The sequence below is a fragment of the Cimex lectularius genome, unplaced genomic scaffold (genome assembly GCF_000648675.2).
Source record: "Cimex lectularius strain Harlan isolate CLEC.00 unplaced genomic scaffold, Clec_2.1 scaffold144, whole genome shotgun sequence".
NCBI lineage: Eukaryota > Metazoa > Arthropoda > Insecta > Hemiptera > Cimicidae > Cimex > Cimex lectularius.
Window position 1 is genome coordinate 33,127 of NW_019392700.1, and position 27,414 is coordinate 60,540.

The 27,414-nt window shown below is 33.7% G+C and overlaps 1 long non-coding RNA gene across 1 annotated transcript; it reads right to left on the reverse strand.

Annotated features, from left to right (window-relative positions):
• Nucleotides 1–970: 970 nt before the first annotated feature.
• LOC106668497 lies at nt 971–27,099 on the reverse strand. The gene is made up of 4 exons (XR_002910113.1): nt 27,032–27,099; nt 1,381–1,462; nt 1,193–1,274; nt 971–1,090 (listed from the first exon to the last, which is right to left on the reverse strand). It is a non-coding gene; the product is annotated as an uncharacterized LOC106668497 (long non-coding RNA).
• Between the last annotated feature and the right edge of the window lie 315 nt (nt 27,100–27,414).

Here is a 27,414-nt window from a genome sequence, read left to right on the forward strand (position 1 = left end):
GGACCAAAGGTGATTGATTGAATTTATATCGACCTCTCATAACGTTACACAGCTTTTTACATTTTATCGTCGTCTCTCTTAAACTGGGATCTTTAGTTTATTTATTTCTTCATAACACAACGTAGACCTTTTGTTAATTTCGTTACGACAAAGAAAAAATTACACAATTTTTAATCAATCATAATTCAAAACATTTTTGTGCAAAATTTATATTTATTCGGAAATCTTGAAATGCGGTCGTGTGATGTAGGTTTCAGAAAAATATTTTCTTTATCATGCCAACGTTTCGATCTTTATTATTGAGATCATCTTCAGGGCTCAAAGTGTTAGTATTCTTTGTGCCATTCTTGCGTGTCGTGTTGAGAGTGCCCACTGAAGATGATCTCCATAAAGATCGAAACTAATTAAGGTTTTGGTTGAGATAAAAAAGTCAGTGTCACATACGGGATTCGAACCCACGACCTTCGGCTAAATTCGCCGCTGTACTACCCTTGAGTTATCGTGACTTACATCCACTCGGGTCGTGGGTTCGACTCCCGCTTGTGACACTGACTTTTTTATCTCAACCAAAACCTTAATTAATTGAAAAGGATTTACTTGGTCAAGCAGACCACGAAACCTAATAAAAAGATCGAAACGTTGGCACGATAAAGAAAATGTTTTTTTTAAACCTACGTCACGATTTCCGAATAATCATCGACTAACGGTCACTAATCACCATATAAATGTATAATGTAATTTTCTGCCACGTCTAATCAGCTTTTTCAACGTGCAATTTGAATTTAATACTGGAACTAAACAACACTTCTAAGTATTGACAATGTCCACAAAATGTATCACCTTATGAAGCATCACAATCGTATCAAAAGATTGTTGTTGTGGTTTTAATGAAAAACTTTATTCTGAAGATTCAGAAAAATTTCATCTGCTTAAAATAATATTTTCTTTAATTTTTCTTATTGTAAATTCATTAAAAACTGGAACTAAAAAACTATTCTTAGTACTTACAATGTCCAAAAAATGTATCATCTGACGAAGCATCACAATCATAGCAAACGTTTTTGTAGTTATTTTAGTGAAGAACTTTATTCTGAAAAATTAAGAAAAATTTCATGTGCTTAAAATAATATTTTTTTCATTTTTATTGTAAATTCATTAATAACTGGAACTAAAAACTCTCCTTAGTACTTACAATGTCCAAAAAATGTATAACCTGACGAAGCATCACAATCATAGCAAACGTTTTTGTAGTTATTTTAGTGAAGAACTTTATTCTGAAAAATTAAGAAAAATTTCAGTTGCTGAAAATAATATTTTCTTTCAAATTTCTTATTGTAAATTCATTAAAAAATGGAACTAAAACCTCTCCTTAGTACTTACAATGTCCAAAAAATGTATCACCTGACGAAGCATCACAATCATAGCAAACGTTTTTGTAGTTATTTTAGTGAAGAACTTTATTCTGAAAAATTTCCTCTGCTTAAAATAATATTTTTTTCATTTTTATTGTAAATTCATTAAAAACTGGAACTAAAAAACTCTCCTTAGTACTTAGAATATCCAAAAAATGCAAAACCTTACAAAGCATCACATTCATAGCAAAAGTTTTTTGTTGTTTTTATAATGAAGAATTTTATTCTCTGCGAAATTAAGAAAAATTTCAGTTGCTGAAAATAATATTTTCTTTCATATTTCTTATTGTAAATTCATTAAATAAATATATAAAAAAATTTAAATTGTTTTTCTATTCAATAGTTTTGTTTCATTATAGCTTAATCTCTTTACAAATATCAATTTTATTGTTTTTGATTATTTAAAGATAACAATATTTAAAAAAGGTATGTGGTAAATATAAAAAAAATTGTCAGACCGATCGAGGAATACCCTTTGGGATCTGGATTTCAAAATCTATGTTGGGTCCATTCCTTGAAAAGCTCGATAATGGTGATTATTTATTAGTCTTTTTTCTTTTGGGCAAATTCAAAAAGCATTTGACTCTATTCACCACTCATTGTTATTAAAGAGACTCTAAAAGTGTGGTATTAGAGGTACACCATTTAACTTAATTTCCTCCTACTTAACAGGAAGATCGTAAGCCGTTAAAATTAATGAGATTAAAAGTAATCTTCTCTTAACTTGGCATACTATTGCTGGCAGAAGCATCACAAGCATGCGTACATCAACGACGTTTTTAAACTCATTTTAAAAACCGAACAATTCTATTGAAATTTTGCAATCGATATATAAATGATGTGTAATAATACAACACGGTTATTAATTCTAGTTTGTCTTTCTAATAATGTCACATTTCTCATCTGAATATTTCATTTTCTCGTAAAAACCATCACATTGCCGAAAATCATAAATGATGGTCATAAATTATGGAAGAGAGAAAGAAAGAAACAGAAAGAGAGAGAGAGAGAGAGAGAGAGAGAGAGAGAATGAGAGCGATAGTGCAAGAAGGACTGAAGAAAAAAGTATTTTGTGCACTATAATAATGCCAAAAACGTGTAAAATAATTATTTTATTTTTAATTACTCTGTTATAGCGAAACATAGCCAAATACAGAGGAGGTTAGTTTAAATACAATATAATATGTACATAAAGAAGAAATAATAAATAAAAATAGAATAATGCACAATAATAGACAATATACATGTGTAATAAATTGATATCAAGTAAAATTACAAAGAAAATACACTGATAGAAAAATTTAACCCAGCACTCAATTTATTTAGTTTAAAATTAAATTCATTATCTTTCTGCATCAATTACAGTTAATTAGAAGCTATTTTAGTTCAAATAAACAGTAAATAATGCTTTGTTTACTTCCTTTATTTACTTTTCTATTGATTAATCCCATTTGCACAAATGGTAGTATTATGCCCTTCCATTTTGCTACACCTAAAAATCGCTTTCCGTTATTCTTTTCATTCGTTGATTTCGTTTGATATTATTCTTATTAAGTCCATTATTTAAAAATGGCAAAAAGCAGGGAAAATTCGAAAGGTTGTAGGTTGAGGTGGGGAGTTGGTGTCCGAGTGATCGAAGTCACAATAGGTCAAGGCATATTTAGCCGAAGGTCGTGGGTTCGAATCCCGCTCGTGGCACGAACTTTTTCATTTCAACCAAAACCTTACATAAAAAGATTAATTAATTATTCCGATCCTTAAACATTTTTTAATGGATCCAGTCAAGGATTTGAAAGGGTAGGACAGTGTTAGGGTTATAACAATATTAGAAGAAGGATACAGCCAGCGCGAAGTCGCTAATCACTCTATAATACGAAGGAGCTTCGCCGCTTCAGGGAAGCAAGGTTTCACACTAGAAAGCCAGGGGGTCGACTTAGGTCAACGGACAACTTAGATGATGGATTCATCGTTAACAGGCTCTACGAATCCGAAGCATTACGGGAAATGTGATAAGAAATCTGGTAAGACAATCCGAAATGTTTCAATTTCCTCTGAGACTGTAAAAAGAAGACTCAAAGAAAATAACACTAGTGGAGCTCTTCTTACCACAGCTCAAAAAATGGCCAGGCTTCAATTTGCACGGTAACAAATGAATTGGACATGGGAAGATAGGGAACGAATTCTCTTTACTGATGAGGGGAGAGTAGGCCTGAAAGCTTCAGATGGGCGTAATTTCACAATGAGACGCTTAGGAGAAAGTACCATACTGTACTTATTATCCTGGTGGCATTCGACGGTGGTTCATTCATATTCTGGGATGGCATTTTCTTCGACGCCCGCACCGAATTGGTTGTTGTGCGAAGAAGATCTCTAACTTCATAGAGGTACTTGCAAGTCATAATTGAACAACATGTAGTGCCACCTGTCCCCCAAATCGGTGAGAGATTCTTGCTAATGCAGGATAGTACTAGACCTCATAGAGTACGTATTGCGAATGACTACCTAAATGAGGTTGGAATGGAGTGCTTGATGTGGCAAGACCGAAGTTCATATTTGAACCCAGTCGAACACATCTGCGGTCTACTTCAGCGACAAGTACAACGGCAAATCCCTTGTCTTAAAAACATAGAAGAGTTGAAAACGGCTGTTCTTGATAAATTCCTCAGGATTTTATCAGAAATCTTTTACAAGGAATGCAAACGGGTAACGAACGTTATTTGTACCAGAAGTGGAAATGCGAGGTAATAATATTTTTTTATGCATTATTTTTATAATCAAACCGCCTTTTGGTATGTATTAAAGTTTATGCCATTTACGTTTTAGTGGTCAATTGACCAAGTTACTTCTTTCAATCAATTATTCTTTTTATGTAAGGTCTTGGTTGAGACAAAAAGTCAGTGTCATGAGCGGGATTCGAACCAACGACCTTCGGCTAAATACGGCTGCTCTACCACTTGAGCTATCGTGACTTCGATCCTCTCGGACACCAACTCTCCATCTCAACATACAACCGTTCGAATTTCCCCTCTTTTTGCAATTTTCAAATGTCGTGTAATTAAGGTTGCATTCTCAGCGATGTATGAAGTGGCCATGGGAAGCAGTTTACTGAAGTACTTATTTTACTTATTAAGACAATTATGTTTAGTGGTCTATTGACCAAATTAGCTTAAGGTCGAGGGTTCGAAGTGACACTAACTTTTTCATTTCAACCATTCTTTTACTTATTAAACATTAATTCATTTACGTTTAGTGGTCAATTGACTAAGTTACTTCTTTCAATTAATTATTCTTTTTATGTAAGGGCTTGGTTGAGATAAAGTTAAAGTTTAAACTAATTTTAATGGTGGTGCGTTAATTTCATCAATCAGTGTAAATTAGTTTCCGGTAAAATTTAAAAACAGTTTTGTTTTGGTCTCTTTGACCAATTGATTAATAAAATTCCTTTTGTCACTGATCAAATCGATTAATCTTTTATCCTTTTTGTGCCGCAATATAAATTGGCAGGGAAGCTTTAAGAAACAACGTCCACTTAAGCAAGAAAATCGATTTTGTGACTGGCCGCCATAGTCACTTAATAAACGGGTCAATGATTAACGAGGATATCAAACTAATAGGCCGAAGCGGTTCAAATCCCCAGCGTCGCATAATCGCCACCCATTGTTCGGAATGTTATTCGATCTTCTCTTGCCAAACCATGATTGCGATTGTCTCCGAACAAAGAGACCTATTTTAAAGAATGAAAACACAATTTAAATCGTGAAAAATTATAGCATTAAGTAGTAAAAGGAATGGTGGTTCTATTTAGTGGCAGGTTTGTTAATATTATTCGAAAATCGTGAGATTCGGTCTGGTGTGATGTAGGTTTCAGAAAAACATTTTCTTCATCGTGCCAAGGTTTCGATCTATATTGAGATCATCTTCAGGGCCTGGGATTTACAAACAATGTTTACATTTAACAAAAACATGTAGGATGTGGAAAAAATGAATTTATACAATGCAAAAAAATTTTTTTTGTATATTCAATCAAAGTATTTCTACTCATTCAAAGTGTTTGTTTTCTGCGTAATTGTGCCATTCTTGCGAGTCGTGTTGAGAGTGCCAGTGAGATATTGCTGTTTTATGTTTATATCCGTGGGATTTTGAAAGAGTGGGGAAGGAAGTCGGTATAGAAAAACATTTTTGTATAATGACACTGACATCTCAAGGACACGCCAGAATGGCACAATTACTAGAAAACAAACACTTTGAGTGAGTAGAAATCTTTGATTGAATATAAAAAAATATTTTTTGCATTGTATAAATTCACTTTTCCACATCCTACATGTATTTGTTAAATTTAAACAATGTTTATAAATCCCAGGCCCTGAAGATGATCTCAATAAAGATCAAAACGTTGGCACGATAAAGAAAATGTTTTTCTGAAACCTACATCACACCAGACCGCATCTCACGATTTTCGAATAATCATCGACTAGCTGCACTTATCACCACACATTTGTTAATATTTTTGATCTGATCTCCTGTAATTTCACTATTTGCCAATTTATTTGTAACATCGGGAGAATTTTCTCTGACGCTTGGCCTCGCCTCGTGTACACATTTTGTCGATCTAACTTCTATTGCATACGTAATACAGGATAATAATGTAACGAACTGTTAACTAAAGCTAAAGACTAGCTTTCATCACAAACGATAAATTTAGGAATATTTGCTTTAACACTGTTTGCCTTTCTTTTTTTCCCTTTCTGCTACCACTTTTGGAATATTTTTTTAAAACATCTGCCAGTGTTTGCTATCCAATCAGGTTACTTTAATATTGAAATGTGTGTTTTTTAGCGACCGGTTGTTCTATAATTTGTTGAAGTCGTGAGAAGCAGTCAGGCATGGAGGATTTTATAAAAGACCTTTTTCGTTTTTTTGCGAACGTTTGGACCTTTATTCGGGTCATCTTCAGCTCCTGGGTGAATCGTAATCATATGTTGCTTGGAAAAAATACAATACAAATGTAAATAATATACATTTTTAATCAAGTGTATACTCACATAAAGTGTGATGCTATGCTTGTGGTGTCATATTTATGTCGTGTGAAATTGTTGTGAAACGTGAATTTGTATGCGTCCTCTCATTTAATTCTGAAACGATTAACTTTAGCAAGCATGGACTTCTACAAACCACAAGTTAATTTTAGCTCGGAATCGCGTGGCGGTGACACATTTAACACATGACAGATGAGAATCCCATATTTTTATTGAACTTGTACTGTATTATTTTGTGCCACTTTTACTGAAAGGAAAAGTTTTATAGAATCGACCATTTCTGAAGTATGCCGGACGGAAGACGACTGAGTGGTTATACTTTTTGTAACAAGATGGCCCAGAACAAGTTAGTTTCATTTCCCAGCTAGATGAGATTAGGTTATTTTTTGCTAAAGTTAATCGTTTCCAATTAAATGGGTGTAATATATAAGTTAATACCTATACACCTGCATATATGGATTAATAAAGTTTAATGGTTTATTTTCTTTATGATGTTGGCGTAGCAACGGCTGAGTTTGCATCTGTGCTATAATTAATGTTGTGTGCGTCTAACATTTATCTATGTAAACCATTTCTAGCAAGTTGTGGATGTATTTTTTCGGTATTTAGGTTGTTTTATTTTGATGAAATCAAAGTTGTGTTCCTTTTCAAAATGCTGTGGGATTAGTTTTAACAGTCATAAGCGTGACGTTTTTTCCTTTTTTCTTCCAGATATTGTGACGTAATTCCAATGTATGCAACTGAACAGTGCATACAATTAAATGTATAAATTTCATCGGATTTCTAGGCTGTAGGTGTTAGGTATTCGATTTTGGCAAAAAGTTCCTGTATTGTTTTGTGGTTTTTCGAGGCTATTTTAATGTGGTCTGAGGAGAGGAATGTTCTTGATTTATGGGACATGTGACTTATTACAAGTGTGCCTAGGAATAGTACATTGTTTTCTGTTTCGAATTTATGTGTGAATTGTGAGCGAGGATGAAAGTTGTTAATGTGTTTAAATTTGTTTGTATTTACTAGGGGTACTGCAGTTAGAATGTATCAATATGGTGAGAAAGAGTAACGTGAAAGGTAGTTGTGTTTAAAAATTGAAAAATAAATTAGGTTAAGTCCTTCTCCAAAGTAATTATTCGTTTACTTTTATTATTCTTGCACTCATTGATGATTTTTTATATATGACTAGTTAATGTAAAAATATTGTAGAAAAATTAAAACGTTTCACGGCTCCAACGGTCTGCTAAACCATCATAACTGACCTGCAGTGCGAAACTATACAGTATGTATCACATCTATGCATCATTTCCTTAAATGGACTCTAATGCAATTTTCTAATTAAAACTAAATAGTTTCTTGTTAAACAATGAATAATTTAATTTTTAATATTTTTAACAATGTCAAGTAATTATATCATCACTATATCTGCTCGTTTATCTATTACACTATATATAATAGTATATTCCCCAGATTGCTGCCCATGGCTTTGATGAATAGTTGTTTGTAGGAATTGTCGTTGAATGTGAAATAAATGTTTGTGCAGCGATGTCTTATCATTGTTATGAAGGATGTTTGTATGGTGTTATGTCGTGCCATTTATCTTTAATAATGTAAAATGTTAGATCTGTTGGGATGTTTGTGAAAAGCGATTAGACGTCTAAAGATTTAAGTTTAGTTTGTGGGTATGATAATTTGGATCAATGTGTTTTTGAAATGAAAAAAGTCTTTTACTTTGTAATTGCTACCACTTACCTCTCACAAACAACCTTCATAACGATGTTACGACACTGTACAAAATCAATCAACACAAGTTTTGTAATTCACCCAGGCCTTGAAGACGACCCGAATAAAAGTCGAAACGTCGGCAAAAAAATGAAAAGGGAGTTTTTTTTAAAACACTTCATTTCTGAACACTCACTAGTGATGTCAACACATTCATGCAGAAATAGTATAAATCATCGATAAACTAGTCTGTTTCAGAAAATATTTGTCAGATTTTAAAGTGTAGAACACCATTAGATCCGCAGTGAGTTTAACGAATATATAATGAAAAATAAAGGCTCTTGTTATTGTTATAGCCGATAATTCACCAATAAACTAGACTACGACAAAAAAAAAAGTCCGGTCTACAATTGAAATACTTAATAAGGGAGGGTGGACATCTTCATTGGGACAACATTTATTTCTATAATTGTAAATATTAATATATTTATATATTAATATATATTATTCCCTCTAAATCAAAGCTAAATTGCAGATGGAAACTGATAGAATCAGATTTAGAATCGCTTAAACATGCAAAAATTTGTGGTAAACTCCCGAGAGCAGAAGAAAGGCAGATAGGCCTGGAAATAATAGGCGTTATTAAATAAAACGAAATAAGATTGAAACACTTTATAATTTTGTTAATGTAACAACTCTAATTCGAACAATCAACCGAAAACATAAGATAATTATCATTTTGATTATAGGAAAAAATTAAATTTACAAATTGTAATTTAATCCATATGTTATTATCATCCTACCGTCGCTCTTTCAGTTTTCCCTCTGCCACAAATGCCACAGCTCTGGAACTGGCAGAAATGCATGTAATCGCTTAAAACATCCAGCAATCATCGTGTCAGTTCCATGCCCCGTTAGTAGTTAGCCCATTAACTTTGAATAAATCTCATAAAGTTGATGACGGCGTAATAAATATAACAATTTACAAAAATGTTTAAATACTGAAGTCTTTAACATGTAATAATACATAAATAATATAAAAATAAAAATTAAAAAGGGAAAAAATTTCATGGGCATTAAACAACATTGTATATAAAATAAAAAAATAAGTAAAAATAATGATTCATATGATTATATATAAAAAGATCACATTTATCATTAATCATAAACCGTACAAGTAGTTAAATTATTACAAGATATATATAAATAATATTAGAAAATAATTACAGAACAAAAATATGTTGATTAAGAAAGAAAAGGTAATGAACAATTCAATTTTTCTAATAAAAGATATTTTAAAAATAAAATAAAATGAAATAACAAAAATAATGATTACTGGAATAGAAGTTAATAATTAATAAAAGAAGATGTTTCGCAAAATTATACTAATATATTTGTTATAATCCAATAATGTACAATTAAATTACAGCTACTAAATAAGTACTATTAGTGCAAGGAATATTCCGACTGGGGTCTTTTTCATAACGAATAAAATTATTAAATGATAAGAGAAAATTCATTTGAGGGAATTTATTAGCCATGTTCATTATTCTATCGCCCGAGTGTGCGCAGGAAAAATAAGTTAAATAAATTATATGAAAAACATTTTTATTGTTATACAATTATGAAAGATAAATTAACTTATTAATAATCAAAGATTTAACTTGATGGTGCAAACTTGATGGTAGTTAATTAATGAAAGTTATTATTGCTAATTGGTTAACTAATACTGATAAATCAATTATAAGTTAATTGTTGTACTTATAATAGTAATTACTGCTCTGTTTCAGGTAAGTACTAAAGCCCAGATCAAAACTGTAAGGTACATTTGATCAAATAATTCGCAATAAATTTGAATTAATTGCAAACTGTAGACCAAATTTTACCTTCCTGGATACTTTTTTATTGTTTATTTATTTTTTTTAATAAGCTCATAAATCGAATGTATATCTCGGATATAAGTGGGGAAAAGTAATTAACCTTAGTAGCAGATCAAAAATCCATCGAATATTTTATAAAAGTTTAATTTCTGTCAGAAGCATATTGCGAAAGACGGTGTCAACCATTCTCCGACTTCCACCCACAACTCGCAACAATATGGCTCATAAATTTCGGCCAACAAAGGTAGAATTATCGATTTTGGCTGATTTCTGCAGACAATATGTTGCGGAGGAGACCCGACTGGGAATTAAAATCTGTCCTGGCCGTAATCCTTGGCCGTTCTTAGGTTTTCATCCTCATCGGCATTATATCCTTCTTTTTCCGAGCATGACGAAAAGCCCGTCCTCGGCGTATTTCGCTCTAAGGAGATTAATTCGAAAAGGCTTCCGAGCAGCGGCGTTACGCCTTTTTTTAACTCCCCTTTAGAAAATTCGAGTATATTTACGGTACGGTTTGAATTATCGTACAGTGTAATGTGAACATTTTTTAATGTTTTGTAAATTCGTTCGGTAGGGGACACATTGATAAAAAAGAACTTCTGAAACCGCTCATTGTTGCTATGGTATGCAGGTTTTCGTTGATTATTTCATCCACAATAGAGTTTGTTTCAGGCAACATCAGAGATACCGGGAAATAATCAGACAGCTCTTAATCCTGACCGCTTTGTCCTTAATCTCATATTCCAAAAATTACACAGAGGGTTCGAGTAAAGCAAACGGAAAAGATAATTCCTGGAAAATGTGCAAGTAAAATTATACGGATCAATTTTTAATCAAGCTGACGCACCAACAATTCGCACACCGACCACCGAGATTAATTATATTTTTACAGTCCCATTTTGTTGATTTAATGTTTTATCTAAATTAATTTTTTGCATATAACGATAAAAATATTTAAATGCTGGATTATATTTAAATACATCAAAGAATAAAGATCATACCTTCATGATTTTTATTTTTATACAATTTATTTAATAAATTTCATAAACTTCATAAACTTCAAACGTTCTACAATGTAAATTAAGTGTCTTTTGTAAATCATCAATATTTCATACTTATTCTGCTTTTTAAAAATATTACAAGTAATTATTCTTTTTATGTAAGTTCTTGGTTGATATGCAAAAATTAGTGTCACGAGCATGATTCGAACCCATCGGCTGAGAGAAATGGGAAAGGTTGTAGGTTGAGGTGGGGAGGTGGTGTCCGAGTAGATCGAAGTCATGATAGTTTAAGTTAAAGAGCAGCGGCGTATTCAGCGGAAGGTTGTGGGTTCGAATCCCGCTCGTGACGCTGACTTTTTCATCTTAAACAAGACCTTACATAAAAAAGAATAATTAATCGAAATAATATTAATTAATATGGTCAATTAGACCACTAAACATAATTGGATTAATGTAATGTTGCAAGATCCATTACAGTTCGTGGTCCGGTTGACCAATTAACATTTTTCAATTAATTAATATTTATGAAAGTTTTTTTTTTTTTTTTTTTTTTTTTTTTTTTTTTTTTTTTTTTTTGGCGTTATGAACTATGCATATTAGCCATGTGACAAATTCGTATATGTGTGTTCAAATTTGGGGGGTTATTGGGAAAAAAGGGCCAGGGGCAACGGTGGGAATCGAACCCACGACCGCGGCGTGAGAGTCTCTCATGCTAACCACTCGGCTACCGCGGTCCCCTATGAAAGGTATTGGTTGAGATAAAAAAGTCAGCGTCACGAGCGGGATTCGAACCCACGACCGTCGGCTAAATACTCCGCTACTCTACCACTTGAGCTATCGTGACTTCGATCCGCTCGGACACTAACTTCCCATCTCAACCGCACCTCTCAAATTTTCCCTCCTTTTTGCCATTTTTCAAATGCCGTGTAATCTATTTGATTCTCGGCGACAAATGAAATGGCCATGGAGAGCTTTCTTGAAGATATACTTCAGTTTAATTATTAAATCCATTACAGTTCGTGGTCCAATTGACCAATTAACATTTTTCAATTAATTAATATTTATGAAAGGTATTGGTTGAGATTAAAAAGTCTGCGTCACGAGCAGGATTCGAACCCACGACCTTCGGCTAAATACGCGTTTACCCTACCACTTGAGCTATCGTGACTTCGATAATGTTACAAGGTTTCGTCGAATAAATACCACTGTAATTTTTAAATATCAAAGACAATTCGACAATTTTTTATTGAAATATCAAGGGATAAGGGCAATATTTATTAATATTCCCTTTTGTACAAACTGTAATCATCAAAATCTTTATGCATGCCTAATTTGAAGTTATATTAAATTCAGTTATTGTTAACAATTTACCCGATAGATGATATGCCAGAAACAATTTAATTATTTAAGAAATGCTATTAAATGAGAATACAATTAGAACATATTTAAAATTAGCGATAGAGCAAAGTGCCAAAATACATTTTCTACGAAACGTAAGTGAAGATAAAATAGCTCACTTAGGCCTTGTGGAAGTGTCTTCCAGACAACGTAAAATAGGACAAATGAAAAAAAAGAGGGAAATAAAATAATGAAAGAATGGCTATTTTCCTCGGTTCTAAACCTCCATCCCATTTAACCATAATCTTGGGTTTACTCCTCACTTCGGCTGTAATTGTGGATTATTGTTCTGAACTTGGACATTGGTTTTGTTTTGATTCCAACTTTTTAATTCTAATTTAATGGAATTTCAAACTAATGTTTTAAGCAAAAGCACTGAGTTAATTCGCGTGAAAATAAATACATTTTTTTAAAGCCCCCTTCCAGCATCTAAAGTTTCGACAAATAGCCAAGGAGGAAATCGAATAGAAAAAGCGATTTGACTGTAAAAGCCCGGAAGTGTATTTATCTGAAGGCAATAACGTACTTTCTATTCCGAGAAGCGATATTGAATATGAAATTTTGAGATGATTTATATTGGGCATGAAATAATGAACGATGGCCTAGCATCGAGGAGAAATTCTCCTTGCACGAACGGTCTAAACAAATTGGAAAATCGTTAAATTAGCTCATAGCGAGAGCCAGGCTGTGCTTGCGTTTAACTGGAGGCGGCCATTTTTTTCTTTTCCGTTTTACGTTTTACGGCAATGTTTACGGCCCGAGTTAATAACGGTACAACGTAGTCCGTTTTTGCTGAGGTTTTTACAACCGTTGACTTACGTGCGTGCGGCTTTATCGGCGCATTTCCCTTCGGACGTTATTGTGTTAAATCTCGTAATTATCCTCGGCGAAATGTAGCCGGTGTTAAATTCCGTCTAATGAAAACATGAATATTCATTGGGACAACCTCATTCCGCCGGCCGCTCCCCAAAGGCTCTCTAAGGTCCACCGCCTTGGACAGTTTCCCAAAGGTCGTTTATCCGTAAATCCGCATTCAATAGACCCATGCCTGCGATAATCCGCAAATGGATGTTATGTATCTTCTTACAGCAATTCACTGAATTTTTCTATATTTTGTTGCATCTTGTACGTAGAAGCCTTTCCTTTTTAAAAAGATAGTTCCTACTCACAGTAAGTTGTTTTGCAACGATCCGAATTTCGAGCCTTTTAGCTCATCATCAGGTTGTAGAAGTCCTTCAACCTGATGATGAGCTAAAAGGCTCGAAATCCGGATTGTTGCAAAACAACTTACTGTGAATAGGAACTATCTTTTTAAAAAGGATTGAACACCACACTCACCCCATCATTTATAATTTCTAGAAGCCTTTTGTCTTAATTACGTTATCATTATTCCATATAAATATAACAAAGTGATTGAATTTATTAATCTTGGCAATTTCATTAAAAGTATCTCATTAAACAACAAAATCGTGAGTTTTTTTTTATTGGTCTTTGCGGGGTAGCCTTTGGCCACAAAGAAAAAGTACGCACAAACCCAAAACCACGAAGATCCGAAACCACAAAACCGAGGATTCATCAGCCCAATAACCCCAACAAGAAATCCCACAAAAAAGTTTAGTATAAATAGAGCCTATAGGCAACCCAGGGTAATAGTGGAACGACAAAACTACAACATAATAAATATAATAATGACAAATCTTCTTTATAGTTTGCGTGCGACAATTGCATACTATTATTTAAGATTTATTCACACACAATACTGTCGATGTTTTTCTTACAATTTTTTTGTCCATTTATGTGGTTTATATTTCAAATTCCTACAATTTAGGACGATGATTTAAGGGAACAATAAATAATAATTTATTAAAACAAATAGAAGTTGAAATATATTTTTTCGAATGCAATACGAGATTTTTTACAACTGGTATGTATCGCGATGCTTAATCCTATATAACTAATTATTACCATATAGATTTTTCCGATTATGTACTCACACTTTTTTTATAATTGAAATACATGGTTATTTATTTTATTTTATTTTTTAACAAGGGTTCGCAACAGAAGAGGTCATATAAACCCTCAGGGTGTCGGTGTTTTTGAAAAAAATAGCCCATTTGTAAGTATGTCGGGTTCGAATGCAGGGCCGCTGGATTCGAACCCGGGACCTTTACCTTACAGTGACCGTGTCAACGCCTAAATCTTGCGGCTTAAAACTGAAATCCATGGTAAATCCGTTTTCTACACAATGGCACAAAATCAATGTCTTATTCAAACTGACCGGTAAAATACGTTTATTACTTTGTAGACTTTAGTTGTGTTTGCTCGGCTAATTAATTATTTGCTGAAGCCTTTGCAACAAACCCCACATAATTTTGTTACGTTTTTATTGGATTAATCAGAATTATTGATATTATGTTTCTGTTTGTTTTCTGTGTAAATTACGAATGTTATCAGGAACTTTAAGCATTAGGCCCTTAAAAAAGAACTTTACTCAAGATAATCCAATTTGTGGATTACGAGTGATATCGTTCCTCAATACTTTTTGAGAGCAAGGCGATCGATTCCATCAAGGATTAGCACTAAACGATTTACGACCGCATGATCTGTTTTTGTTTTGTTTTTGCCTTAGTTTTGTAATCCTGTGTTTTTTTTTGCGTGTAAAGACCAGGGATGTTTAACAAGAAGCAGAAAACACTTTTTGACTTCGATGATGTTTTAGTTCTATTATATTATCTTGCCGAAGGACGGCTACAATAATTAAATTTTTTATAATATTATTATATTTTGATTGTTTTAAATTTTGTTAACGATTACTTAATCTCTTTATGTGAGGTTTTGGTTGAAATGAAAAAGTGACATGGCCAAGAGGTGCTGTTAGTGAAGTTATACTTCGTTTTACTTATTAAATCCATTATATTTAGTGGTCTGTTGACCAAATTCCTTCTTCCAATTAGTTAATCTTTTTATGTAAGATTTTTGGTTGAAATGAAAAAGTTAATGTCACGAGCGGGATTCGAACCAACAACCTTCGCTAAATACGCCGCTGCGAACCACTGGCCACTTCATATGTCGTCGAGATTCGATTCCTGATTACACGACATTTGAAAAATGGCAAAAAAAAAAGAAAATTTGAAAGGTTGTAGGTTGAGATGGCTAGTTGTGTCAGAGTAGATTGAAATTCACGATAGCTCAAGTGGTAGAGCAGCGGCGTATAGCCGAAGGCCGTGGGTTCGAATCCCGCTCGTGACACTAACTTTTTAGTAAATAAGTAATAAAGTAGTTCTTTTTCACAATGGGTTAAAAGTAAATGTTTTGGTTTGATAAAAATATTTTATCGACTTGATTTACCGCCAGTAATTTTTGAGCGTAATTTTGTTGGTTATGTAATTTTTAATAAGCTGTTGCGGTTGCGATAAACGGTAATTTATAAGAAATACTTCTTCTTACTATCTTTAGTACTTCCAGTAAGAAACTTACATAATAAAAGAGTGAATAATTCTACTTTCTACTTTCTGAAATCTATGACTGAATACCTTTCAGTATGATGTGAGCTATTGGTTCTCAATAAAATATCTCTCCCCGTTTATCACACGAACCGTCTTTCGATTTCATTCTTTGCCGCCATTTGCTAAGACGCCCTGGGACGGGCGAGCAAGCAGTGCCTCATTTATAATACACGAAGGAAAAAGCCCTACCGAGGCTGAACAACGGAAAGGCATAAACACGGATTTAGAAAATCGGGAGAAATTTCTTAATGCCCCGATGTGTTTTCCTTTGGGAGAACTACTCCGGCTATACTCCTTTTCCTTTTCGGCTTATCTACCTTTTTGCCTCACTTCTTAGCCACAACGCTACTTTTTACGTCAATCATCATGCGTGAGAAGCACGTGCTTGTGTAACTTTTTATACGAAAGATGTAAAATTTGCAGAACTTTTCTCTTTTATTACATATAAACAAAATAATGCAATGTTGTTAGTATGACACAATATATTGAATTTCTGGTTCGGGTATTATAACAGTTTCTCTGTCACACACATTTCACACATTGTAACTTTGTAACATTGTTTTAACATAAAATATTGTAAAACATCCTAAAGCAACAATCTTTTAAACTATTTTTAGTTAATGCTACCGTCTACAGTAGAAAAGTAGCTATATTATAATATAATTTTGTAAGTTGCCAATGTAATAAGTTGGTAAAAGCTATATTAAATGGTAGGATATTAGCCAGCTTCATTGTTTACTCCATTTTGGTTAGTATTGAGTTCCTGTTTTGATCCAAATAAATTTCCCTTTACCAGGATTAGGTTGTTACACTTATAAAATTAGCAAATAACCAAGATCAGTTAACGTTAGCACATTTAAATTAATTATATTTTTTATCCAAGGTCATGGTTGATGTGAAAAGCTAGTGCCCCGAGTGGGATTCGAACCCACGATCTTCCGCTCAATTCGCCGCTGTTCTAATCACTTGAGCTATCCTGACCATCCATCCACTCGGACACGAGCGTGTCACTAGCTTTTTTACCTCAACCAAGACATTGAATAAAAAGTGTAATTAATGCAAATAATAAATACCGTCAATCATGACTACTAAATACATCTAAATATATATCGCACACCCACAAGAAAAATGACGCAAGTTTTTTTTCTGGTCTTGTAGCTGCTAAGCAGCACTATATGTCACTTTTGAACTGGCGGGAACGTTTTGTCGTCATTCACCATTTACGAAAAGTCGTATATCTTAGTTCTGTGTCGAGCTTTAAAGCATCGGTGAGTGTATTTATCAGGAAAAGTGTAAAATTTCAAGTTACGTCAGCTTTTTCTTGTTTAGTGAAGGATTTTATGTCGGGATTTTATTTAGTCACATTTTCACGTTATGAAAAACAATTGTTCAAGTATGCTTTCCGTAATGTTAAATTAATATAGGCCTGATGATGAACTTAAAAATAGGTCGAAAGCTTGGCAGTAACAACAGAATTTGCTTTTTCCTCAAGACCATAACTTGATCTTAGTAAAGTAATATATTATATACTAAGAAAAATATAATTATACTAAATATAATATCTAAAGTATTCGTGAATTATTTTAATATCATTTCTATTATTTTAATAATATTCTTAATTATAATATTGTTTTTCATATTTTTTTTCAACGTTGTCTTTTAACTTTTAAATTATTTTATAGTTTCAGCGATTTTTAATGATTTAATTACAATATTTTTAATAATCAATAAAAACTTTATTTCAATAATTAATTTTGTATTTTAAATAAATAATTAACTCCAGGAGGAACGCACATTACGATATAAAATAATCTTAGTAAAACGTATTACATACATATTTATGCTCGTTTGTTAAGTTTGCATGCGGTCTGTTACAATCACAAAAAAAATTAATACAGTTATAGTCATTCATTGACCACCATTATCGTGAGAGCAAACAAACTAACTTAAATTACTGAGGCCAATATATGAAATAAAAGTGTCACAACTTAAAAAGGGATAGTTTTTTAGGGGTAGTACAGCTGAATTTTTAAGTTTTGTGTTTTTGCTTAAGTCTTGGAGAAACGAAAGACAAATTTGATGGATCATGACAGTTTTTATTGCCAACAACGTTAATACATAAGTAAAAAAAAGTATAATTCTATTTGTCTCTCCTGTAAAATTTTCTTTTGTTGAGTTGTATCACTTTTGTTGGGGGTGTGCGATATGGTCTAATATAATAATTACTGAAGTGCTTACTTCGCTAACAGCTCCCAGTGGCCACTTCATAAATCGCCGAGAATCGGATCCCGATTGCAGGATATTTGAAAATATGGCAAAAAGAAAGAAAATGTAAAAGGTAGTTTGAGATGAGTTGGTGTTCGAGTGGGTCGAAGTCATGACAGCTCAAGTGGTTAGAGCCGTAGGGTTCGAAACCCGCTTACGACACTAGCTTTTTCATCTCATTCAAGACCTTAGATAAAAATTATAATTAATGTGTGGTGTTTAGTGACCGTTAGTTGATGATTTTTTGGAGATCGTGAGATGAGGTCTGGTGTGCCAAAGGTTTAGAAAAACATTTTCTTTGTAGGATGCGAAACCCGCTCACCACTCTATAACTAACTTTTTTATCTCAATCAAGACCTTAAATAAAAAGTATAATTAATTAAAATAATTACTACGGTCAATTGTGACTACTAATTACATATATGGAGTAGAAATAATATTAAGTAAGGCGTGTCGTTTTCAAACAAACCATTAATATGTATATCTTAATGATTTAAACTTCCTTGATTGCCCTTCAATATTTGTGAATGCAACTTTTAACTGCAGTAAATTATATATAAACTTATATAACTGTTAGTTTAATTACTTTATTGTATAGTTTTTTTGGATTTTACTTTAGAAGGACAACAAAACGAAATACAACTCAATAAAATCGGTGATCCCTTCCACTTTTATGTACTAAAACTGATAAAAAATTCAATACCTGTTTTTCATTAACCGCAGGAATAAATGGCCAAAAATCTTTTTCTGTAATAAGATAATCTTTTAACTAAACAATGACATATAATCAAAATTAATAAATAACGTGGAATCATCGTATTTAAAAGCAAGGTAGTTAAGTTGCATGTTACAAAACAATAACTTTTATTCGTATATGTGATCACATATGATCAAACCTGTAAGCGTTTGCTATCAATTATCAGTAGAGCCGGCTTTTGACGATTGTTCCAGTAACTAATATACTAGTCATAATTCAATTTCTGGTAGGAATCCTTCGGGTATTAGAAGAGCTCCTTCAGTGGCAATTAGTGACTCGCTAATTGCCAATATCGCACCGGGGACACCTGTAGCGCTCCACCGCAGCGCTTTGCTCTTCCCTTCTGTATTACAGAACCCGCTTAGGACGAGAGTGGCAAATTTTAGATTAATTTACGACAAAAGCCTGAGTTAGAGAGGAACCAGCATGGTGCAAACCTCAAAAAAGATACTGGTAAAGAACAATTGTTCTAGGTTTTTAATACCTATAATCCTGAACGAAAGGTTAATACAATCTTCTTATCTCAACCAAGACTTTACATAAAAAGTAAATCATATAAAATAATTAATACCGTCAATTATTACTACTAAATTCATGTAAGCATTATAACGCATAATATTACAAGGTTGCTCGATGTGCCACATAATAGAGGCGTGTCATGCCTTGGCTCCATACAGGGAGCATGTAGGCATGCCGCCGGATTTAGTAATGGTTCTCGGACACGGTAGTGAGTATCAGGGTCCCGTGTTTGTAGGAGAAATGGGAATTTTTTACTGTATAGACGTCAAATTTTGTGTTTTGTGTTTCTGTATTTGGTATGAGTGAGAGTATTTATTAGATTGAATGGTGAACTAGCATCAACATCGTCCCTCGAGCTGTGTACGTGACTTGGGTCGATGGCGGAATATTCATAAAAGTAAAGGTCGATGTAGGAATATTGAGTACTTAAAAAAATAAATAAATTGCCTACATTTGTATTGAATTGTTGTATTTTCTTATTAGATAGATCTGGGTGTGACTTTTACTAGTTAATAAAATTGATCTATAATAAGGTTTGATGAACGCTTAATAATAATTAAATTCTTGTATTAACATGTTCCTATACTTCTATGTCATTCTGCAATACTATACTAGTTTGGTCCAATCTTGTTTTACATATATATGACAGTTCCTGAAACATATTGGCTGTACTATTTATGTAGTATATGTATGGAAGTGACTTGAAGAATTAGGCATAAATCTATCTATTTTACCTAGATTTACTAAGTACAACTTTTTAGTATTACCTTCACTAGACTACTATTAATTTACTAGACCTATAAAATTACTTTCAAAACTAAAGTTAAATGTACCTGAAGTTCATAACAGTATTGTACGGGACGATGTTCCAACGGTGGTTCGACGTCGACAGAAGGTCCCTGTAGAGCCGTATGACGAGTATAGTTGACGTTAGCTGTCCTTGAGATCGGTAATGTAACGATCACAGTGACAACAAATCGATATTGAAGACAGACACAAAATAGATATTGGGATCAATAATTGAATAGGTAGGCGGTGAGTCAATTTCTGACCCAAGCAAGCGAGAGACTGATTGCCCCATACAAAGGCCGAAGCTTTGTAGAATTCTTCCTAATTCTTCAAGTCACTTCCATACATATACTACATAAAAACTTGTCAAAATATCAAAAATACAGCCAGAGCGGAGAGTAAAACTGCTCTGAAAAGGTATAAGGACAAAACTTATAAACAGTATACAGCATTACATACCACCACAAATATGGAACAACATTACGGAAAGCTACTCGACGCAAACTAAAATACAAAAATAACTCGCTTCTCTTCAGACGTGACGACGGATCATGAACAAAAACAAACGAAGTGAAAGGATCGCTATAGTAACTGTACAATACGTTCACTTCATATCCCAATATACTTGACGCACAACATAACACTGAAGTCGAAACTAAACTAGACCTCTACCACTTCCAATTCCAACTGTCCACTCACAATGATACTGTCCTTGCTGTTCGTTACCTACAGACTCATGTTACCATCCTTGATCCTTGGCTAAAATAGTGAAGGATAAAAATAAATGCCAGTACGTTAATTTCACATTACGGCGAGCATTCCTTCCTCTTGTATACCTCAATCGTTTTCCTCTACCCACTACAAAGTGTGTTCGCTACTTAGACCCTTCTCGACTCTTGTACAGAAGATCTAAATTATCCCTTAACAATAAAAGACTAATTTACAACACATTACTCAAATTGACATGGACATCGAATCCAATCCTTCCAGTCCAACACCCTCCGTTGAAATGCTCCTTTCTATTTGCCCAATCGCACCCTTCGTCATGATCTCAACAGCCCTTATGTTTCCCACGCCATCAAATCACGATACAACTTCTCACTCACTGATCACTTCAATCCCTTAGTAACTCAACTTTCCTCTATCACACTTCCCGATATTCAACACCGCCGACTAAAACGCCGATGGCCTCGTGATCTTAACTCCAGTGATAGCGAGTGACAAGTGTTTAGCTACATCAAAGTGTCACTAAGAGTGACTTCTCCACTTAGAGCAATATAAGCGATTAATCTTTATCAACATTGTATTTGCTAAGTCTAGTTAATTCTACAGTAGTAAATTTTAAATAAAACGGAAAAAACGTCTCTCAGCGATTTAAACAGTGCCTTGGTTGGTGAGCCGAAAACAACGAAAAATAAAGCTTGTGGGCGTCAACAACTATCATATAATATGGAAACGCTTGAAAAGAAAAAAATTTAATTGTTAACAATGGTACCACATTTATAGATAAAAGAGGTATTCACGACTTTTGTGTTAACCATGTTAACTCTGTTAGGTCCTGTTAGATCGAGAAAATGATTACGTAGACTTGTAAGAATCGGCGAATTAACATTGCTCGATCTACCAGGCCAGAGCTGATGTTAGATATTAGGTCGAAAATGTAAAAACCAACATGGCAACCATAAATTTAACAGCTGTTTTTTGTTTACACATATTTTTATTTTTAAATACGCGTTAATTAAATCAGACCAGTACATTTCTTTTGTTAATTTCTGACCTGTCGTTATACTCTCATTCGTAAAATATATATTCCATATCCTATAAAGTTGCAGGCTGTTAGACGTTAGGATTAGTGACGTGCAATACCCGAAAATATTCGATACCAGTACTCGATATTGGTATCGGAAGAAATATTCGATACTACTCAAGTATCGACAGAAATTATTCGATTCTAATGAGTCCTTACGCATATGAGTACTTTTTCGTTTATTCATAAATGATCAACTTACTATTGTGGACTTTGGTTAAAATACGCTCATGCGTTAAAATAATCAAGATTGCAGTTGATGTTTTTTTAAGTATTTTTTCATGCAGTGGGTACGTAGGTAAGAATATTTAAATTTTATCGTCATCCAGTTTTGAGAAAATTGATCGACGGGTATTTGGTTTTCAAATGTTTCAAAAGACAAGACTTATTCCTACTGTATTCCCTTGAGTTTACAAGATGCCAACGATTCAGTTTTCTTAGTAAAATAACCTCATGTCTTACTTTTGGGAGGAGACATGATCTCGTATCTACCTACGAGAAGGAAGGCGAACACATTTTAGGGACCTAATGACAAACACATTTTATAATAAATTACTGAAATTAAAAGTGGAAGGTGCGATGCGGGAAAGAATTATGACAACCACCAATTAAAATTCTAGGTTATCTTTGTTGGTATATGCCGCTAGTAGGCGCTCTAACTAGTAACTAGTCAATGATTATTCAGATTTTTGTGAGATGCGGTCTGGTGTGATGTAGGTTTCAGAAAAAGATTTTTCTGAAACCTACATCACACCAGACCGCATCTCACGATTTCTGAATAATCATCGACTAACGGTCTCTAATCATCACACAAGTAACTAGTCAATTCCCAGTTTGATGAGAGGTTTGTTCCGAACGGTAAATAACAATTCTATATTGCTTGAACACTCAACGAAAAATCTATTTGAGTATATTTTCCGATACTACAAAACGTTTAGATACAGTACTTGTATCGAATGACAATATTCGATTCCAAAATTACTCGGTATCGAAAGAATTTTCTTTCGATACTTTACTTATATCGATTGGTATCGTACGTCACTAGTTAGGATACAAGTTAGGTATGTCGGCACGAATTGAAGCCTCTCATTGGTTAGTACTTTTCGAGTGCATAGTTAGCATTTTGAATGAAAGACTTCATTAATTTTCCATTATTATTGACTTCTGACATCTTACAATTTAACACAAAAAAAACCAAAACAAACAGCAACAAGCCTTCAAGGATTGTTATAGCTTTATTTTTGGTTCTACCAGTCGACACGCGCAGCATCTCAGAAAAGAAGGGGGCGTTCACGATCTTACTGGACATTTCGCATTTCGAGTTAACGCGAGTTAACACCTTACCTTCAATACCCCTAATATAATAATTTAACACAGTTTCTGTTTCCATATTTTTTCTCTATTTTTATAACTAGCATTACTGTATAATTAAATTACGATCAGAAAAACAAGGAAAACACGCAGATGCACAACTATTTTTCTAAACATAGTTTAATTATACAATAACGCTGATTGAAAAGAGTGGGGAAAAAAGAAAATCTATTTTTTTTAAACAATCCTAAACAGAGTTCTTACATTTTAAGAATCAGCTATTAATGTAAAATTGGATAAAAGCGATTTATTAATTCAAACGAGCATTGCATATTCATAATAGTTCATGTTCCGCACCCAAAGTTCGCAGGCAAACCTGGAATCACCAAAACTGGGAATGGCCAATTAAGAATTAACAAATCTAAATAGAATGTATTAAAGTCCATTGCCAGAGATTTCGGATTGGGTGGAGCCCTAAGGCGGGAGCACCTGTGCACCGCTAACCGAGTTTATTCATGAACCGGTAAGTTGTTGTTAAGCCAGATGGGGCCGCTGAACACCAACGGTAAGATAACGGCAGATCCTCTTAGCCGATATCTCCGGATGGAAGGCTACCCACTTACCTCCACCCTTATCTACCCTGTAAACCGCCTCCTTTAGGACAAACAGAGCAACCCTAAAATGAGGGTGGAATTTCTGATGACAAAAAAAAAGCCTTCTGCCAAGCATTATATGGAAAACAAGATGAAAAATAAATAGGAAAAGATTTGATAACAAAGTGACTAGATTAGCCAAAAAAGGTAAATCATTCTGAACATATAATTTTTTTAACTGTCATTTGTTTGAACGATTTAAACCAATGTCCCTTTAGAGAAGGGTGTAGCTAATTATTTCCATGATTTTTTTAATGTACATATTCTGTATTGCACGTATACAACTCAGACAAATCAGAGTAACTTTAATGTTTAAGAAGCTTTATAAGCACAAAGCCCGATATCTGGGTACTCATATTGGTCAAAGCTAACATGATTTCTGTTTCTAATAAAAACGATAATTTAATAAAAACTATCACTTCCCACCCTCATTTGCACCTCGCTTAATTAACTTTTACTAACTTTCGCCAACGTTCACTTCTTAGGCAATTATCAACAAACATTCACCAAACAGAGAAAACTTTGATAAACAAAAGTTATTAATAGTGTCCTTGGTGAATGAAGTCTTATATTTCAGACACACCTAATTTTTGCATCTAAACTGAATAATGAAATAGTAGTTATTAGTAAAATAATAATTTCATTTAAATCAACTAAACGATCCGGCATATATTTATCTGGGGGTTGCTCTGCTGTAGTATATCACGCAAGCGGAAATGCATATGCACGCTAAAGTGGCGAGGTGACAACCAAGTAGAAATTCTAGCTTGATACATGCGATAAAATAGTTATTAAAAAGCACCCCAGAAAACCTTTTGATTCTACCTATGAACACTGCTATGATAAACACAGACAGTGCGGTATCATTGGACATGCTCATGGAACACCGAAATCATAATTTTGAAGAAATGTGTGGTGTTTAGTGACCGTTAGTTAATGATTATTATCGTGAGATGCGGTCTGGTGTGTTCGAAAAACATTTACTTTATCGTGCCAAAGTTTCGATCTTTATTGAGATCATCTGGGCACTCTCAACACGACATCCAATAATGACACATCTACACAGAAAACACGTTGAGACCTGAAGATGACCTCAATAAAGATCGAAACGTTGGCACGATAAAGAAAATGTTTTTCGAAAACCTACGTCACACCAGACCGCATCTCGCGATCTCCGAATAATAATTCGGGCAACGAGTAAGAAACTGCAAGCAGAATTGGCAGGTGGGATGGCGCTGGCTTAAAGCACACGCTAGAAACGAAATGGCAGATAAAATTGCAAAAGATCCTGCATATACATACGATGAAAGCTTGCCAATAACCTACTCGCGGGTACCAATGTGAAATTTTAGTCAATAGGTCAATAACGGCATTAGAAAATGTGTGGACAGAGATGATAAAAGGAATCCACACCAATGCCTGCATTCCAACCATTGAATGAATTTAAATAATAAATATAAGTCCCACTATTAAAAGTACCATGGCACTACATCGAACGAATATCATTAATAACCCTAATTGCGCAAACAGTGGAACATCCAAATTATGGCACCACATACTTTTCAGATGCCAGATGTTCGACCAAGAGATATACAGGGTGAATTGCTACTCGTGCTACAAACTTCTCCAGTAGATTCTTCACCCTAAAATGAACAAAAAAGTTCATATTGTCCATGGTCCGATTCTCAACCATTTCAGAGTAATTTCGCTTTTTATCGATTTTGAAAGATATCACGTCCTGGCGTCGGAAAATCGTGATATCTTTTAATCTAAACATTTCTCTGAAAATCTAATAGCACCGTTGAAATTCCCGTTAATTTTTCAATAAGAAGATGACGGTGGCAAAATGTTTGGGCTAATTTTTTGTGTTTTATTTCAGCCAGAACTACAAAAAGAGTGGAAAATTGTGTAAATCGGAAAGTGTATAAAGTAATCCAGAGTTTCTAATTTTAGTCTCAGAAGGCAGCAAATTTGAGGAAAACTACCTGATTTAATAACGCTTCCAACGCACTCGTCATTTTCTTATTTAGTGGTTGTGAGACCAAGATGTTGATGACAAAAAGAGAAAAAATGGTGGTTCAAGGATTGCTAATGTTTGAGAGTGACTTGCTACTCGTGCTACAAACTTCACCAGTAGATTCTTGACCCTAAAATGAACAAAAAAGTTCATATTGACCATGGTCCGATTCTCAACCATTTCAGAGTAATTTCGCTTTTTATCGATTTTGAAAGATATCACGTCCTGGCGTCGGAAAATCGTGATATCTTTTAATCTAAACATTTCTCTTAAAATCTATAAGCACCGTTGAAATCCCCGTTAATTTTTCAATAAGAAGATGAAGGTGGCAAAACGTTTGGGTCTTTCTTCCTTGACCTTCTAGCTGTTTGTAAACTTCTTAAGCATTACATACTAAATGGGCATTAAATTAAATTAAAAAATTTCAATGGAATTATGATTTTGATTCTCTCTAAAAATTAACGGGGATTTCAACGGTGCTTATAGATTTTAAGAGAAATGTTTAGATTAAAAGATATCACGATTTTCCGACGCCAGGACGTGATATCTTTCAAAATCGATAAAAAGCGAAATTACTCAGAAATGGTTGAGAATCGGACCATGGACAATATGAACTTTTTTGTTCATTTTAGGGTGAAGAATCTACTGGAGAAGTTTGTAGCACGAGTAGCAATTCACCCTGTATTTGTTGATTCGGCATGTCACTCTGGCAGAAAGCGGCTGGCCTGCAGACTTACGGAGTCTAGCAAAAGAACATTGGACACAGTTTGAACAATTTATAAATCAAATAGTTTGGAAATGTTCTGAAATAATTATTAAATAGTGATAGTAACATTAATTTAATTTAATTTTAAAAAAATATTTAACGCTAAGACTTTTAAGATTTATTGTAGTGCAAACCAGCAATAAGAATATACCTAATAAGATTTCAACAATAAAATTAAGTGGTAAAAATTTTAGTACTTACTGACAATCTGTAATCATTATGGGGACAGATAAAAATGCAAATAAACTCTCCATCTGCAAGGGTACTGGAAAAAATTTAAATAACATCATTAGCTCAGTCGGTTCGTTTTACTGCTTATTTAGTACAGAACTAATAGTTAAAAGTGTTGTTATCAATCGTTAAGGCTCAACTGTTATATCTTGTCTGGATAAAAAAATAAAAGAGTTTTCATTATTTTAAATGAGAAGTCCATTATATTTCGTGTTCCGATTGACCAAATCACTTCTTTCAATTAATTAATCTTTATGTAAGGTATTGATTGAAATGGAAAAGTTAGTGTCACGAGCGGGATTAGAACCCACGACCTTCAGCTAAATACGTCGCTGCTCTACCACTTGAGCTAT